Here is a 10021-nt window from a genome sequence, read left to right on the forward strand (position 1 = left end):
TGGTACTTAAACAATTTTTATTGTAAAACTATGTCCGAAGATATTATATGAAAGCAGGCAATGTTCCTGCATTTTTAACAGACATGGAGAAGAGAGGAAGAGATACAATGGCATTTTGCCATAGGGTTGAGAAAAGGTGCAACTATTGAATGATAGCTCCATCTTCTACATGATATGTTCTTTTATCTGTCACTGCAACCATCTATGCTGAAGCTATTCATTAGTATGGGGAAATGGTAGTATTATAACCTCTGTTTGATGTGCAGTGGCAAGAAATCACATAAGGTGGCAGTAAAAGACTGTAAAACATGTAACTTTTCATTCATTGGAAGGATTCAGTCTCTGCAACAAAAAATACATAATGGGAGATTAACTAGAAGTGTTTATTCTTTTGATTTTTCAGTAGTCAAAAACCTTCTCTTTGACAATTGTAATGGAAAAGAAGCAGAACGGTTGTTTTGTAAAATATTCTTTCTTAGGCCTTTATCTCTTTAAGAGTTATGCAATAGTCAGAAAGGTGTTCATTTATAGATCACCCATTCCTTCCAACTGCCTGTCCTTGGAAGAGATCAATTGTCCCTTTTGTTCAACATTTATATAAAGCCACTGGGTGAGATCATCCGTGGTTTCGGGGTGAAGTACCACCAGTACGCTGACAACACTCAGCTATACATCTCCACCCCGGACCACCCCAACGATGCCCTTGAAGTGATGTCCCGGTGCCTGGAGGCCGTGCGGATCTGGATGGGGAGAAACAAGCTCAGGCTCAACCCATCCAAGACCGAGTGGCTGTGGTTTCCGACGTCCCGATATAGTCAGTTGGCACCATCACTGATTATTGGGGGCGAATCACTGGCCCCCATGGAGAGGGCTCACAACTTGGGTGTCCTCCTGGATTCACGGCTATCTTTAGAAGAGCATTTGACAGCTGTGACCGGGAGGATTTTTCATCAGGTTCGCCTGATTCGCCAGTTGCGTCCCTTTCTAGATCGGGACTCCTTACCCTCAGTCACTCATGCCCTCGTCACCTCTCGCCTGGACTATTGCAACGCTCTCTACATGGGGCTCCCCTTGAGGAGCACTCAGAGGCTCCAACTGGCGCAGAGTGCGGCCGCACGGGTGGTTATGGGAGCGACGTGGGGTTCCCATGTAACACCTCTCCTGCGCGAGCTGCACTGGCTCCCAGTGGTCTTCCGGGTGCGCTTCAAGGTTTTGGTTATCACCTTTAGAGCGCTCCATGGCTTAGTACCTGGTTATTTACAGGACTGCCTGCTACCACCAATAGCCTCCCACCGACTGGTACGCTCTCATAGAGAGGGGCTCCTCCAGGTGCCGTCAGCCAAACAATGTCGACTGGCGGCCCCCAGGGGGAGAGCCTTCTCTGTGGGGGCACCTACTATCTAGAATGAGCTCCCCCTGGAGATACGGAGGATCCCGGATCTGCGCACCTTCCGTCACGCTCTCAAGACTTTTTTATTCTGTCAAGCCGGCCTGGCCTAAATCTTTCCCCTTTAAAATGTAAATTTTAATTTGTTTTTAAAATTATTGGGTGTTTTTAATTTGTTTCGGCCAAATTGTTTTAATTTGGTTTTATTCTGTTTTTAAATTTTGTATTTATGTGTTTTATTCTGTGGCTGTTCACCACCCTGAGTCCTTCGGGAGTAGGGCAGTATACAAATACAATAAATAAATAAATAAAAATAAATAATGGCTAGATGACTACATAAATTGCTTAACGCATTGTAAGCCGCCCTGAGTCTCCGGAGAAGGGCGGCATATAAATCAAATTAAAAATAAATAAATAAATAAATAAATGGCTACTTTAGAAATGATTGCAGAATGTGGGATGAATACCTTTATTCTAATCATGATGCCCAAGTGTAGCACAGCATATGCTAAGTTCAGTGAGAATTTTGAATAAACATTGATAGGAATATAGGATAAGAACCAACCAGGCCTCTAAACTGAAAAGCCGCCCTGAGTCTCCGGAGAAGGGTGGCATATAAATCAATTTTTTTTTAAAAAAAGTAATTTCTGCTGTGAATTCTATAAGAGACTGTTAGTCAATCCTTTTTTAAAAATGATAATGACAAAGATGAAAGACAACTTAAAGACTTTAAACATCACATGAGAAAATGCTGATGAACTCACCCAAAACTGAAAATACATGAGATACGCTACATAGCATGGTAGAATCTAATGTTTATGTTAAGAATGACATTGGATGGTATCCTCTCTTTAGTGCTGGATTTTTTTATTTGCTGAAGTTTTCTGTGGAAATAAAGAGCATTTTATGAATATTTCTCTTTGTCCTGTAACTATTTCAAGTATTGTTCCAATATATTACACCCTATCCTCTAGAGCATATTTTGATGAGTGCTGGGAATTGCAACAAGGGGAAATCAGCAATGTTTAATATATGTGAAACTGTGCAAACTCTCTAAAATATTGAACTCAATTCTTTTCTTTGAAAATCTTCAAGGAAAGTGCCCCCAGGTTGCCTAGATAGTCTCACTGGCAAAAGAAAAAGCCATGACATTCCTAATTAACAAAGTTCACTATGACATCAATGCAAGTCAAATAATTCTTTATAGAGACACCAAAAAATTGAAGGGAGGGCAGTACAATAAAATGTAGGAACTACTTCAGAGCTACTCATGTTGCCCATTCCTTTCCATATGAAAGTATTTTTTAAATGTTGATAAAATAGAAGAGGATTAGTCCATATGAGGATTTTCTTCTTTTCTTGGACTTTTTCACATCATGCTGAGTTGTAATACAAGTGAGTGGTGTTCCAGAAAAGATCCGTTTAGAAGAATTACATTAACTAGGATATTGGCTGAAATAACTTTTTTCGGCTTTCTATCTGGGCAGCCAGTTGGGAGTTCTTTAACAGTCTTTGGCTCCCTGTCCCATTTCTTCCAAAGATGAGTATCTAAAACCTAGTGTTCTCAGAAATCTGATTTGTTACATTTTCTGAGATTTTTAAGCCCAGTGTGTATTGACATCTGGCGACTGTGTGACTAGTCTGCAGTTTCTTGGCAAGATTGCATTCTGCTCTTGCCTGTTTCCTAGGGCTGAGTATGACTGGTCCAAGATCACACAGCTAGCTAAAGTGGGACTAAAATCAGTCTCCGGTTTTCTAGTCTGATGCCTTAACCATTATACCAAACTCTCATTCTTGCTCCAGGGTTGCTTATATTTACAACTATGTTCACTGAAGCTTTTGATCTTTAAATTCTCCTTATCTCATTTTTCTAACTATATCTTTTTGTTTTGTTTTGTTTTGTTTTGTGCAGAATTGGAAGCAGGAGAATGTTAGGACTCCAGGAGCTATAGCAACTCTTGAGGACATATACTATTTTGAGTTCCATAAAAAAAAAAAACCTTTTCATCAGTTGAAGAGGTAATTTTGTGTATTATTCCCTGCCTGTTCTTGGCTGTTTGAAGCTGACAGAACAGAACTGATAGAAATGAAGGTAATCAAAAGTCAGCTTTGTATTAGTGTGTGAAGGATTGGGAGTAAAAACAGAATGAAAACTGCCATAGAGAAGTTTCACATGTTGTGTTTTTGCTCTCTGCTGCTGCTTTCTTGGATGTAAAGCTTTTTTCCTTCTCAGTTCTATGGCTTGACAAATCTTGTGGGTGGTTTGTTTTTCCACCAGTGGGAATACTTGCCTCATCTACCTCCTGGATTCATGGCAAATGTTCTTTCTCACATACTCTCCCCTCCCAGATCATCCATGTCCTGTTCCTGTACAGCATGTGTCCACTCATCTCCACTCCAGTAAGCTCAGCCATAGTTACCATTATTGGGGAAAAGATATTGCAAAACCTGTTGCAAAAATGCCAATGTGCTCCATTTTTTCCTTAACAATTCAAAAAAGATGTTTTAAAAAGCCAGGATAGTGAGAGCCAATTTGCTCTAGTGATTAAGGCACCATAATTATTATTTCATGTTTGTCCAATAAACATTGCATCTCATCTTTGTCTATGTTATATTTGGTTAAAAGTTTTTGAATAGATAAACCTGGGAAGTTCTGGGAATATTCTTAGAATCTGCCTGTACACATCAGTTTGTGTCTCATCTCAAACATGCAGGAGTTCGCTGTAGAAGCAACAATGCAGATATCTAATAAAAATGTAAGATAACCATGGAACACTCAAACATGAATCTGTAATCTAGCAGCATTTCCGGACATTTTCCCTTTTAATTCAGTAGATCTCATCTTGACTTTAAATAAGAATTCTTATATAATGCTCTTATATAAATTTTTATTTTTAAAGCTTTCTTAAAGTATGGTTTGATCCACTTACAATATATGTCAGTATAATGGATTTTTCCCCAATCTCCAAAACAGGAAAGGAAAACTACTACTGTGTTCGTGCAAATCTGATCATATGCTGCTGAAGCCTACTCATGCTGAAATCAGTGACTGTTTTAAAATTGCAAAGAAATATTAGGGATTCATACAATTTAGACTAATTGTTTTAACACAGCAAATATTATACATTTTGGCATATAAAAAATATAATGCCAAGATTACTGTAAATCTTAAATCATCCAAGAACTGTGTCTTGAATAAAGGTAAGTAAATAAAAGTAAATAAATATACAGTGTTGTTTTCTTTCTGCATTATTGTTTTAACAATTTAACATTCAAACAAAGTGGTCCCCAAACTTTCTGGCTTTGTGGACCAGCAACAGTGGCAGTGGTGGAGAGGGGATGGTTTTGCACATCTGCCCACCCATCCACTACTTGCACAAATGGAGCTTTGAATGTTTGCCTGCCACTTGCATAGCTCAGTTCCAGAAGGGCTGCAACCTGGTACCAGGCCACGGATCAGGGTTTGGGGATCACTGAGGATGAAGTTTGTTTACAGTGTTCAGAATCACAAAAATTGACCATATTCAGAATGAAACAAAAATATATCAAAATACATTGTCTGTTTCCAGTACCATATGTGAGTGGAATTGTTCCTTATTTTGTTCATTACAATCAAATGATATCTTCTAACTTCTGATACCTACCGTGTTTCCCCGAAAATAAAACCCTGTCTTATATTTTTTGAACCCTGAAATAAATGCTTGGCCTTACTGCCCTGTGCTCAAAAGTTCGATTGGGCTTATTATCAGGGGAAGTCTTATTTTGGGGGAAACAGGGTATATATTGTTAAACAATATGAACATCAGTATATGATACATTCAAAATTGATTTGATATATGTATTACTAAATTTTGTATACCTTTTTTACAGAATAAAAGTACGTAAAATGTTATTTTAATAAGGTCCAAGTAGCTTCCTGCTGGATACATAGTCAAAATGTGACTATGGCTTCTCCTCCTACAAAAGATATTTCATCTTAACCGGTAGCTTCAAATAAAATATGTTAGTCCCTACTTGTTCATTAAACATATTTCTGTGCCAGTCTAAAAAACCAACGATCAACAGCTTCCATAGGAAAAAAATATAATATGAAACATACCCAGTACAGAAAGCAAAAATATAACATGGTAAAATATACAAATAAAAGAAAAAATGGGAGGAGAATAAGCAATCTGGTACTTGCAGAACTTTTAGGCAACAATTAGCATATTACCTTGTCACTGACCTCCTTGCTGGGACATACAGTATTAAAATCCAAAACATCTGGATAGAGAGAGCTGTTGTGCACTCTTTTTTTGCTGCACAGCTTTTGAACATTTTCTAAGTTCCTACACCTAACACTTTCCATAGAAAATTTACCCAAGCAAAAGAAAGCCAATGAACAAAGATAAAGAGCATCTTTCTATGACTGTGTAGGCTTATCTCATTGAACTTCTTTTGCTATTATTTTATTTATCAAACTTCTTAACCACCCATCTCCTTCATAGAGGGGCTCTTAGTAATAGTAATAGCCAGACCCGTAATTTCTCCAAAGCAGCACAATAGCAAAAACAATGAATTGCTTCTTTTGTTTTTGAATAGCACCTAGTGGTATTACTTGCTGCATACCACCTCAAAGTAATGTCTTGAAAACTATATTGTTTACTTTTTTACACAATCAAATTTCTTCTCTGAGTTGTTTTTAGTAAAGCCTGGAAACTGTTCAATATTTTAAAACAGTATTATATATATATTTCCTTGTTTTAATGCTATATCAAATTAAGAAAGTGACATTTTATTAAAACTGTATTAACCTGTTTATTTTGCAATAGAATAATACAAAAGAACTGGATTTGTATAAGAACTATAATCTATTTTTGATGTATTCAAAGATAGCTTGCTGCTAAAGGATTAAAATTCTAGTGACAGAAGGATGAAGAGATAACATTCCCAATTGTAACTTGCTAAAGTAAAAAGTCAGCAATTGAAACATGTCTATTTTTCTTCCAAAAACCGAAGGACAAATCTTAACAGGGAAATTACCATTCATTTCTGTTTCACTAACAGGTATTGATTGGATCTGGGAGCAAAGCTCTTCTAAACTACTCTCCAGAATCATTTGTAGTTTGATTTGATTCTGGCTATCTTCTGCTATTTGCTGTAAAAGCACAATCAAAATTAATTTTTAACGTGTTATAAAAGCTTGCTTGCAGAGGTTGTTCTAACAGTAATCTCTTAATTCAAACCACTAAAAACTAAGTACCATGGGAATTGAAAAAGATAATTAAATATCTTCTATTTTAGTTCCCTTGGGTAGTATAGTAAAAATAGGAGACTAGAAAGGTGAGACAATGCCTCCTCAGATGTGTAAACATTAAACTTCTCATCATTCTTTGCCTCATGGACACTGGTATCCTGCTACTGAAGGGATACTAGATTGGGGAGAGATCTTTAATGGTTTTCAAGAATTCAAGATAAATTAAGCTGAAGAATTGCAATGTCAACCAAGTTTGTGAATACATGAAACATTCATATAGACAGTCTCTTTTTCCATGATGGAGTACTATCATGTAAGATACTTACAGCTTAATTTTATCAATCACTTCCTCATATTTAGTTATCAGTGCCTTTTTCATGTTCAGTTTTTGACTCACTATGCAGTTTCTTGTTCTTTTATTTTCTTCTGACATCTGTGTCAGTGATTGGTTCAACTGGATTATTATGATTCATAACTTTTGCTAACTTATTCACAGCCTGGGAAAGAGAGTGTAAGAAAGAAAAGTTGCTATAAACTGATGATGTTACCTAGTTGGGAAATGAAACATCTGAAGACATCTGCAAGAAAACAACCAAACTTAGAGAGCACAAAAGACCCACAGTACAGTTTCTCTATCTGATTAAAACATAATATTGTTGGAAGAAATATCCTTCTGGGTTCAGTTCCAACTGGGGAAAAAAGACATTGGAAACATGGAGACTGCTTGGAAAGATGGTTTAATGGTGGGCAGGATCACATGGTTTGAGTTCCTGAGCAGAAAAGGGCAAGATGCTGAGATTCCTCAGTTTTATACCCTCTCTGGCTTTGAACTTCCTGGGGCACAGGAAGAGTATCCTGATTGGTCACTGTGAGAGGTCATAGCTAGCCCTGCTGGCTAATGTAATTTCCCAAGGTGCCATGTGGGGAGTTTCTGTTGCTAGGTGGGTCCTATTGTGTTGCAGATGATGGTTCATTGACAAAGGGGGTGGGTGGGTTTCTGCCTCTAGCCCATTGACAAAGATGGTGGGAGCCAGGAAGGTGGGAGCTGCTTTGTTTTTAAAACATGTTTCTCCATTTCTCATCCAGAGAAATATATTCTGCCTTTTAAATATTCCCTAAAATATTTCATTCTTCTAGGAGAGGGATGGGTGCTAACTTCCTACAATATATTTCCTTCTCCACTTTCTTATGTATAATATTGCAGTGATAACTGTGGTCACTTTCTCATCACCTCATTTATACACACACACACACACTGTACAAGACTGATGGTATGTAGCTTGGCCCTAGTATTTGTTAGAAGAATCTAGGCATCCTGGTAGACCACAGATTAAGCATAGTCCAGTGCAATTGCCAAAGGATCAAATGCAACCTTGGGATGTATCGAAAGATGTGTAGTGTTCCGATTATGGTAAGTAGTATTTCCATTCTATGTTGCATTAGTCAGGCCACACCAAAAATTTTATGCCCTGTTCTGGCCAGCACAATACAAGAAGGATGCTGAAGACTTGGAACAAGTACAGAGAAGAGAGACAAAAAATGAAGAGGGACTTGAAAGCTAACTCCTGTGCAGAATGGTTAAAAGAACTGGGCATGTTTAGACTAAAAACTCCCCTACGTGGAGGCTTGATAGCAGACTTTCAATACTTTAAGGGCTGTCACAAGAAAAGAGGGCATGAATTTATTATACCTACCACCTAAGGGTAAAACAAGAACCAATCTTTACAGAATGGGATCCAAAATTTTATGAAAGAATTTTCTTAATAATGTGAGGAATTTTAAGTAGTGTAAAGCCTACCTCCTGGAGTGGTGGATGCTCTTATCAGTGAAAGTTTCAACAAAGGTCAGACTGCCATTTGTTGGGAACGGTCTGAGGATTCCTGCCATGGCAAGGGGTTAGGCTAAATAAAACTTCCAACGTTCCTTCCAATTTTGTGATTCTGAATTGCTTGGTCTGATAAAAGGATTGTACGAAAGTAAACAAAACGAAATTGGTTATCCGCTGCGGCGCTGTTGGTCAAGACCTGGATCCCGGATCTGCGCACTTTCTGCCGTGCTCTTAAGACCCTCTTATTTCAGCAAGCCGGCCTGGCCTAATTTTTCTCCCCTTTCTTTTAAATTTTTAAACTGAAATTTTAATTTGTTTTTAAATTATTGGGATTTTAAATTGTCGTGGGCTAAATTATTTAATTTAGTTTTAAATTGTTTCTAACTTTTGTATTTCTGTATTTTATCCTGTGCCTGTTCACCGCCCTGAGTCCTTTGGGAGTAGGGCGGTATACAAATTTAATAAAACAAACAAGACAAAATTAGGTGGGCATCAAGCATAGCTGATTTTTTTTTTTTTTTTTTAGTGATGGCAATACCAAACTACCTAGAAACAGGCTTCCTGCTCAGAAGCACTGGATTTTTTTTTTGTTCGTTTCAGTCTCGCTCTCTGCGGGATTGATGGGACTAAAGCTCTACAAAGCTGGACGAGATCTGCATCATTTCTGCCCCAGACGAACCTTTCGCTCGGCTAAAACGCTACTTGCAAAGATAGGAAATCAACTGCGGCTGCGCGCGGGGAGCTACTCCCCCCCCCCAATCTTGGCTCCCAATCGAGATTCCGTCTTATCTTGCGACTGAACATTGTTCCGCCGGCTTCTCCCTTCCTCCTTCTCAAGTTAAACGGCGACTTTTGCCCTATCCGGTCTGCCGTTGAACTCCGCGTTGCACACGCTTCCCCATCCCCAAGGCTGCCCTTCTTCGCCGGCTCCTGCTCCCCCTGGTGCCAAAGTCGAAACGGTCGGGACTCGGGGGCACCAATTCAGCAAACACCCAAGCCGGAGGTAGCGGCGGCAAAATGCCTTCGACCGCTGGTGCCAAGAAGGGAACCGTTAAGCCAGGGGTCCCCAACCTTGGCAACTTTAAGACTTGTGGACTTCAATTCCCAGAATTCCTCAGCCAGCTTTGCCAGCTTTGCTGGCTGAGGAATTCTGGAAGTTGAAGTCCACAAGTCTTAAAGTTGCCAAGGTTGGGGACCCCTGCGTTAAGCGCACGTTAGCAACGGACGAGACGTCACGAGCCTTCGCCCCCTTCCCCCTCCAAGGGGTGATGGAACTTGTAGTTTTGTCGGGAAAAATCGCGTGAAAGCCCCGGCCCCGCCCCGAACTGAAAAAGGGCGGTGGGTTGTGTACTCCCGCGGAGTCTTCTCATGTTGTTGTTCGCATGTTGTGGTAAGCTGCATTAAACATGATATAATAGCTCCTTATGTGACCTTAACAGATGGTATCCTTGTAAACCAATTGAAAGTTGCAGAATTTTACACACCCATGGTACAAAAATACAAGTGCAATTGTCTGATGCAATGCGCGGCGTAAAAATATCCTCAATATTTGTCAATATCAATATTTGTC

The 10021-nt window shown here is 39.0% G+C and overlaps 1 long non-coding RNA gene across 2 annotated transcripts; it reads right to left on the reverse strand.

The window, feature by feature from the left end:
- Positions 1-9539, reverse strand: LOC117660762 (uncharacterized). 2 transcript variants are annotated; one of them, XR_009621890.2, is made up of 4 exons: positions 8422-9539; positions 6950-7120; positions 2152-2271; positions 1-342 (listed from the first exon to the last, which is right to left on the reverse strand). It is a non-coding gene; the product is annotated as an uncharacterized LOC117660762 (long non-coding RNA). The 2 variants fall into 2 exon arrangements; XR_004589789.2 differs by lacking the exon at positions 1-342 and having other exon boundaries at positions 2102-2271; positions 8422-9535.
- Positions 9540-10021: the final 482 nt, after the last annotated feature.

The sequence above is a fragment of the Pantherophis guttatus genome, chromosome 1 (assembly GCF_059756535.1).
Source record: "Pantherophis guttatus breed Tessera chromosome 1, ASM5975653v1, whole genome shotgun sequence".
Lineage (NCBI taxonomy): Eukaryota > Metazoa > Chordata > Lepidosauria > Squamata > Colubridae > Pantherophis > Pantherophis guttatus.